We start from the raw sequence: 9,314 nt of genomic DNA on the forward strand, positions 1-9,314 counted from the left end.
AATATACAGTCACTCAGTTATCCATCCATGGTATCCGAGTTTTTCCTATTATACTCATAAACGGGTTTTATTATAAGAAAGTTACCCGGTGCATGTAGTCTCCTTCACATCCTGTTTCTGACCTGTATATTTGCGACTGAGCCTCATGCAGGCTGGGCCGGTCCAACATGGATCCCAGAATTTTTTTAATTAGGGACGCACCATTAGATTCCCAGGGTGGGGGTAGGAACAGGGGCGTAGCCAGCTTTTTTGGTCAGGGGGGGGGGGGGCAAAATAAAATTTCGGGGGCACAGACGAAAAAAATTACAGTTGCATCATACAATACATAAAGACAAAAGGCTTTGTTGGGATGATGTGCTCGCGTAGCGCGCAAAAATTTGGTATTTTACACTATTTTTGCCCATTATCAGGATAGAACTGGCTTTATTTTTACAATGTGCGCGCGTAGCGCGCAAAAATTTTGTATTTTCGGGCTGAATTTTGGTAGAAAAGGGCTTCTTGCCCTTTTTCTTTTCCTTTGCCCTCCTGATTTTCTCTTTTATTTTTTGTCAGAGGGGCACTTTTTCTTTCATTTTTTTTGTCAGGGGGGGGCACTCTGCCCCCCCCCTGCCCACCCGCTGGCTACGCTACTGGGTAGGAAGTTTTTGGGGAAAAAAACTCCCCCACCTAACTGTGTATAATGCATGAAATTTAAAAAATAAAATTGCTGCCTTCGGCGAAAAAAAATTTCTTTCCACGACCCCAACTTCCTACCCCCCCGAGAATCAAATGGTGCGTCCTTTAAAGGAGTATTTCGTGATCCTAGCATCCTCTATTTATGTCATTTTTCATTAGATATCCACGAAAAAAATCTATTCCCAAAATTTCAGTTGATTCCGATTTTGCGTTCACGAGTTATGCATGATTATGTGTATTACAATGCTCCAAATACAATGCGTTGTAATTTCGAATTTCAAACGAATTAATCTGCATGAAATATTTTGTACATAAACATTCAGTCACCTACCTGGACAACCGATTCTTTAGAAATGCTTAGTCGCGCTAAAAGTCGATCGATACATGTTAAAATCAGCACAATTAAGAGATACACCTTTTTGCTATGAAATTAATTTTCTCGGTCAAATATAAAGCAATATTTTTTTTTCTTCAGTAATGTCAGTTAAAAACTTGGTGCTTGGATATACATTTTTTTAAAATCATGGTGTTAAAATTAAGCATCAAATTGTATCTTTTAGTGTGATATTTTTGATTTTTATAGGCCTTGAGTTCGCCTGCGAGCTTTTTACGGAATTGATTTTTTAGCGTCTCAAACTAATATAGTTTGCTAAAGAAAGATATTTCCCACCTCTGTAAAGCACATCGTGTGGGTCTATATATTATAGTTTTGTCAGAATTTCCGTTTTATTTTACCCTTTTTCCTTCATGCTCCGAAAATGTCAAACTCGGTGCTTTTATCTCGTGCGCAACCAGCAGAAATAGTCGATATTTTCATTGTTGTCATCCAGGGCAATTTTCCATTGAAAAGCAAAGATCATGAAGATTGCCCGACTAGCGATTTGGTAGCCCAAATCCCCAATTGGTAAATGAGGTGAATTTTAAAAATTTGCTCCCGTGATAGCCTGCAATTTCAATTTAGGCCTATACAATGTATGCATTCCATGATTATGAAAACCATTTTGTCTGTCTGTGTGTTTGTTTACCTAGGTTAGTCCGTATTAAGAGACGCACGCTTGAGGTTCATGAAAATCCACGGTCCAAACCTAGAAAAATTAGCGTGTTATTATAGGGGATTTTAATCTTCTGTCCCTCCTATCTCCATGTGAATTTTGTATGACCTACCCCTGCCCCCCCCCCCATCGCGGGTTGCCATTTTCATTACACCCTTTAGACTTGTGTTCGGGTTTCTGTAGAGATTCATCAGTGTTCGGGTTTGTTTTTAATTTGACATGTAGGCCTATATATAGGCCTAACCATATTTGTCATAATTAAGCGCTATACCTAAATGTATAGCTATGCTATATATTATTATGTAATATCATGTACATGTAGGCCTATAGGGTGGGGTGGGTGCAGAGATGTGTAAGGTGGGTAGTGGGGGTGTATGTAGGGAAACGTTGGTGTGGTAATCAACACACTTTAACCATGACTTTTTATAAACTTCCATGTTTAACCCCGGGGTTTAACCTGGTATTGTTTTGGCTGCTTCATTAGGGCCTATGATTTTCGGTGGGTTTCCAAAAGCAGTTTCAAACAAACACAAACAAAAGGCACCATACCCAGTCACCTTCATGACAATTGAAACACTACGTCAAGTATTAACATCCAAGTTATTCTGTTTTTAGGCAAGCAATTTTAAATAATTAGTTGAACAGGTTTTTGTTTAAAACAAAACCTGTTTAAGTTAACAATGAAAATGAGTGGTTCTTATAAGGCACAATCTCTGATGAGGAACTCAAAGCGCCTAAAGCACGAAATTTACAAACAAACATAAAACAATCAATTTATAAAGATGTTTAAAAACAAAAACCTGTTTAAGTTAACAATGTTAATGAACGGTTCTTATAAGCCACAATCTCTGATGGTTCTTATAAGGACAATCTATTTCTGGCGTTTAAATAACGAAAGTCTGGGGCGTTACGCCGGGGCGTTACGAAGGTTATTTCTTTGGAAGTGTGTTCCAAACAGTTTGCTTGATCATAAAACATACAGCGTAATATAATGTTTTGTAAAAGAAAGTTTTGTTTAAAATATTGCCCAATTGCATGTAAGCCTTCGGGCAAAGTTGTTTTGAGGAGAAGCAAATTTCAACACATTGGTCCGAATCACTCACGTGATGATGAAATATCCTCATCGTGCTATAAACATGATCAGTATAGGAGCGCTATTAGGCCTGGGAATTTCGTTGCTATATTGAAGTTCTGGCAACACTGTATCATGCCGGTATTCATATTAAACCCAGGGATATCGATCCACAATGCTAGTATTATATTTCACGCGTTGATTTTGAAAAAAATTTCAGCCGGTGAAAAAATGGTGAAATCAAAACGTAAATTCTGACAAAACTATGATATATCGCTCACGGTGATGTGCGTTAGAAAGTTGGGAAAAATCCTTCATTAGCGTACTATATTACTTTGAAAAGCTAAAAGGTTGATCCAAGAAAAGGCTCGCGGGCAGAGTTTAAGCCTATCAAAATCGAAAATCTTACACGAAATGACTGAATTTCACGCCTAAGTTTAACACTAGGATTTGAAAAAAAAAATAAGTATCAAGCACTACAATTTGACCTGACATTTACTGAAAAAATGAAAATGATTGCATTTCATTTGGCCGAGAAAATTAATTTTACATTGAAAAGGTGTAACTCAAAATTTAGCTCGTTTCAACACCAAATTCGATCGTTTGTATTGCCACATTAAATGACTGAGTAAGCCTTGCTAAACAAAAGAATCGGTTGTCCAGGCTGCTAACTGCATTATGTAGCCAGAGGTTTCCATTGATATAAAAATCTCAACTTTTTTTGAGATAAGTGGGGGATGAGGCTGTGGATCACGAAATGCCCTTTTAAGAGAGAATAACACCAATAATAACACCAACTTGTTTACACATATATTCCTTACATTACTATGCCAACAGCTGTGATGGCTGCTGCTCCACGAGCAACAACCACTCTACCACCTAGTGTGACGACCGCCGGTCCGCCAGCAACAACCACTCTACCACCAGGTGTGACGACTGCTGCTCCACCAGCAGCAACCGCTCTACCACCAGGTGTGACGACTGCCGCTCCATCAGCAGCAACCGCTCTACCACCAGGTGTGACGACTGCCGTTCCATCAGCAGCAACCGCTCTACCACCAGGTGTGACGACTGCCGCTCCATCAGCAGCAACCGCTCTACCACCAGGTGTGACGACTGCCGCTCCATCAGCAGCAACCGCTCTACCACCAGGTGTGACGACTGCCGCTCCATCAGCAGCAACCGCTCTACCACCAGGTGTGACGACTGCCACACCACTTGATCTACCGTCACGTACGTCAGGTACAAGCGAAGTGAAATTATTTACTCAATTAAATAGACCTATATACAAAACTTACAATTATGCGGCTTGTTTTTTTAATTTATTTAGAGAATAAAGGTATTGTTTTTAGCGCTGTCGTGCATCTATCGTCTCATATAACACGACCATCATTATTTTAAGTAAAACAACGAGGCAAAGTCGAGTTGTTTTGTGCCAAAAATAATGATGTCGCCCGTGTTATATGAGACGATAGATGCACGACAGCGGCTAAAAACAATACCTTTATTCTCATTCTTAAACACATCAATTCAAATAAAAATATCATACACATTTTAATCAAATTAAATCTACATTTTGCAAGGAATTACCTAGGGCTTAAAATCGATCAGTCTCGTTGACCCGTGTGATATCGTGTCATATTACACCGGTAAAGCTGGGTAAGAACCAATAAGATTGCAGGAACGTTCTCAAGTGTTTAAGAATGTTCCATATCAATCTGGGTGAGGATAATAATTATGCAGATACTTTCACTTCTTGGCGTACCTTCTAATATATAATTCATTGAAGTGGTTTCCGGTAGCGTTCAAAATCGTGTATTAAGGTTATACGATGTATTGTTGGTCGAAGCAGCAGAAAAAAAGTAGTTCACAGCATCTTGCGAATGGTAGTGAGCTCTAGCAAAAATTGCATTGCTCAATTCATAGCGAGCGTGTAGAAGAATTCACATAATTATCACAGATATACTTTTGTAGGTCCTGTGGTTCTTGAGTTATGTTGTAAAGAGGGCTGAAACAACAACACTTTTGTAAAACGTACATAACTCATTAACAACATAAATTAAGCAAGTTTTCAAAGTATATGATTTGTAGAATGAACTTTTGCAAAACACCAAACTGTTATTTTTCAAGATAATGAAAATCGATTATTTTTGGCTGCTTCGACCAACAATACCTCGTATACCCTTAATGTTAACGATTAAATGTGAAGACCTGAGCGCAAGAAGACCGCAAGTTCACTTGGCCCCTCAGCATGTATACACTAAATTTACGTATAGTTTCTTATGGTTTTATAATGTTTAATACATGTTCCAGGGTGAAAACATCATGAAAGGTTGTGAAAGATTTGTTTTGGCCCCTGAACATGTATAAAACATTACCAAACTATACGAAACTATACGCAACTTTAGTGTATACATGTTGAGGGGCTAAGTGGACTTACGGTCTTCTTGCGCTCAGGTCTTCATGTGGTGTTGTCCAAATTGAGGCAAATGGAAAATTTACTAAACATTGATGATTCAACTGAGCATGAGCACACGGGGTTAAAGCACGGCTATGAGGCGGAAGTAAACCAGCGAAATTGCGACATGCTCAAACGAAAGTAATATTTCCCAGAAAGTAAGCTTAAGGCTATATGCTCTTTTTGGTTGAAATTTTTGGCGGGAAATAATACCGCCAAAACATTAAAGTAATCTTTTGCCACAACTAAATATCATAGTCAGGAAATTAATGATGCATCTGGTAGCTTAGATCATAACTTTCATTATACTTAGTTGCAATTATCCCAGAAAATTCTTGATTTGTTTTTACAGTGTCTTGAATTGTCGATGTTTTTGATCAAAAACATCACTCGGTGTATTTGAAACTCGAGGCATTAACTCTTCTCAAATTAGCCCCAAATCATAATTTATTATATGCACGTGTTGCAAAACACCAATGGGAATAATTGGACGTTGTTTGCGGAGCCTAAATTCGGTTTGATTTTATTTCACAATAATTCTAAGGTGAAAATTTTGACCTGACATTTCGTTTTTGGATTTCCAATTTAAATTCATTGATATGTGATATTTTTAACTAATAAAGAGTACGCTTACCTTTCTGCAACACTTCCCGGTATCATCAAGCATCTGCTGATAACCAACATTTTAGCTGAAAACAGTCCCTTCCTATCATTTTTGAACAAAATATGCTACGTGTATTTACTAGCACAGCGAGGTAATAAAGAGAGCTATTTACGGTGGGGTATCTATTGTAAGCTATTAGGGTAGGCCTATAGTATATCTTCCCGCAAGTGACATAAGGGCGGTATATTCAAACGCTATTGTCTGGATCATTGAGTATCGATTGCGCACGTATACATGCAACAAGGACACACCACTCCACGCCATACATAAATTCTGCCAGTCACATTTCCCCAATATGAAATTTTTTTAAAGTAAAATTTTAATTTTAATTTTTCTTCATTAAAGTTTGGCGGAGGCGGGGTTCGAACTCACGGCCGGTGGACTGCTTTGGACACACTATGAATCCAGCGCCTTAGACCACTCGTCCACTTGTCTTGTTGGAATTCATTTGAAACTTATTTGAAGATATAATCGCAACTTCAACATAGGCCTACCACGTGACAAGCAAAGGCAGAAAACGTACCATATTTTGGAATTTTATTTCAAATAAAAACATTTATGTGTATTATTGAGCGCTCAATTGTTGTTAACTGCATGTTTTATACAAACAAATCCAACGATAAGCATGATAACTGGGCGTCTATATGGACAATACATTATATCGATTTTGACACGTGCTTGTGTCTCAGTACATTTCCATGGTCAGTAAAATACTATAGAGAAAAACCTACCATTTTCTTGTATACACGTTCGATGTTTTGATCAAGTATGTGAATATTCGACATTAGACCCACAATTTTTTTTCAGGAAATAAAAGATTAGATTACCATAAAAACGAAACAGTAATCTTTTGCCGGGTCTAATGTTATTTATACATAGATTTTTCAACGTTTTTTCTATCCTTATTCTTGCTCAATTAAAAAATATTTTGGCGTATATAAAATTGAAATAAAATTCCCTGCCTCATAAACGACATCAAATGTGCCACAATTGGGTATCACGAATCGTTATATATGATGTGCAGTTAATATTCATATTTTCTTTTATACAGAGGATGCTTCAGTTTTGACAGGAAAAATATTTTCTTGAAAACCCTCTCACTCGGTTATTTTAAAAGGTAACCACGCTTCCCTAGAATGTGCAATAAATTAGCATTAAAATTTTTCTTATTCTAACAGCAAGCGTTTTTAGAATGTATTATGGCGAAATGTGGTGTACAACAAGGATGTGTGTGGTCCTCCCCAGGTTTTGACATGAATTACAAATGACGTCGTGAATGACCCAGCGTTTTCATTTTATTATTACTAAATTAATCGTCGTTTATCACGAGTCCTAAGAGTCGTACCAGTTCAATTCATCAAAATTAATTTGTATTAAATGAAAAACAAACAGACAAGTAGAGTCATATGTCTTTCTATGACCGTATTCCTCCCAAAGTCTGATTTTCAATACACTAGAAACGTGTTGATATGTATATCTTTTAAAATCGCCGAATGTTAATCACAGTCACCGTTGCACAGTAGGCATCTTTAGCATTCGTGGTGCAATTGGCAGTGGTTCGAACCCCGGTGAAAATATTAGTATTTTTTATTCTTTTTACTAATGCGCTGTGCCGTTTTTCAAACACGCCCCTGAATGAAATTGATGGGCAAGTACCCTTAAAATGTTTTAGACATTATATAGGCCTATGCATATCTCTCTTCCGATTACGAATATAACATCGATGAGTCAATTGCGCATGAAAACATGGGGTCACAAAGCACGGTTATGAGGCGTATATAAACCTGTGAAAAAAGTAAACACAAAATGTGCTATCATTTATTTAGATAATTTATGTTTATCTCTTCCAATTAAGAATATACATACAACTGTCATATTTCAAAGCTATTGCCCACAAGGTGCCCATATTGCCTAAAAGGTAGTTTATTCTACAGAGACGTGTGTTTCTTGGACATTCATAATGTACAAGGTTTTTACCTCAACTTGTTTTTTTAAAAATTTGTTTGAAATAAAATATTTGACTTTTGCAGATTTTATAATGTTTTTTTCATTGATTTCTTCAATTATTATTTTTATCTTTTTAATACAGTACAACATTCTGGCTACAAAGTACTCGGTGGGGTCACCACATTTTATGACGCTCGTCAAACAAATTACTTGGGCCGGCGTTTTGAGTTTGGTAACATCCTTCCCCGGGGCACTGGTGGAATCCAGTGGGTGCGGTTTTCATTTGGATATGTACAATTCCTGGCTTCGAAAAAGGGTTTGCCATCAATATCTGATCATATCGACAAACTACACAGAGTCACTTGGCGATTTCTACTCGATAAGAGGAGGTTACGTGCAGATCACCAAGAACGGGAGAAAGGTCATGAACTGGGGAAATACTACTACTGGTTCAGGTGTGGCTGACATGAAGCTAAAGGAGAGTCGTTAATTGATGGTGGATGGTATGATAGCAATATCCATCTGATAACGAAGATAAACTCTTCGGAACCGCTGGAGTGGACACATGTGTCGTGGAAGGAATGTACTACAGGTGGCTCAAGCTGTGGGGCAGAGAGGTTCGAATCACTATCACTCGGATCTTACGTAAATGAACCGCTGATCTGGAATCAAATTTGTGCGTTTAAGTGTTATGGAAATTACGGCTCAAACACCGTCTGCTCCTTTTTATTTGGAAGTAGGCCGAGCTATTTATATCAAAGACAGAGATAAAAAGATTTTATCGCGTCTGACGTCATCTGTCAATCAAACTCGAGCACGGTTTGTTTACAAGTGTGGTGATGATGATTTGCTGAACGCGCCGGTATAACCAGGCGCCTTATTGCTAATTTTGCACCTTCAAACACACAAACCATCTCAAAAGTTAGGTCTTTATGGTAGGAAACTTTCTTTTGCGAAGGCACCATGTCAACAATGCCTAGAAATGTTGCCTTTGCTTTGTAAAAGTACGTAATGTTTTGCCATTTACTGCTTTTCCTTTTCTCCGATCGGCACCACATAAATCGGCCTTCCTTTTACTCGCTATTAACCAATCAAGGATCGTAATCGACAATAACGTCAGACGCGATAAAATCTTTTATCTTTAATAATACGTAGTGGCGGGGGAAGTGATACAATTTAGGAAGAGGGCGATCGCAACTTGTTCTTTACTGGGACATTAGCCCCAATTTGATAGGCCAGTGCGCTAGTAGAACCGGGTAAAAGTGTTTTGGGGGCAATTATTTGTTATGTTTTCTTATTTTAGGATTTTTATGGGGACGCCCGTTAGGAAAAAATGAGTTGGGACGTGTCTCTACCCCCCCCCCCGCTTGATGTAGATGACTGTCGCATGTTCTCAACGGTTTTTACATGTACGCGTTTCATAATGAGAAATATGACACCTTCCCA

Source organism: Amphiura filiformis, chromosome 14 (genome assembly GCF_039555335.1).
Source record: "Amphiura filiformis chromosome 14, Afil_fr2py, whole genome shotgun sequence".
NCBI classification, from domain to species: Eukaryota; Metazoa; Echinodermata; class Ophiuroidea; order Amphilepidida; family Amphiuridae; genus Amphiura; species Amphiura filiformis.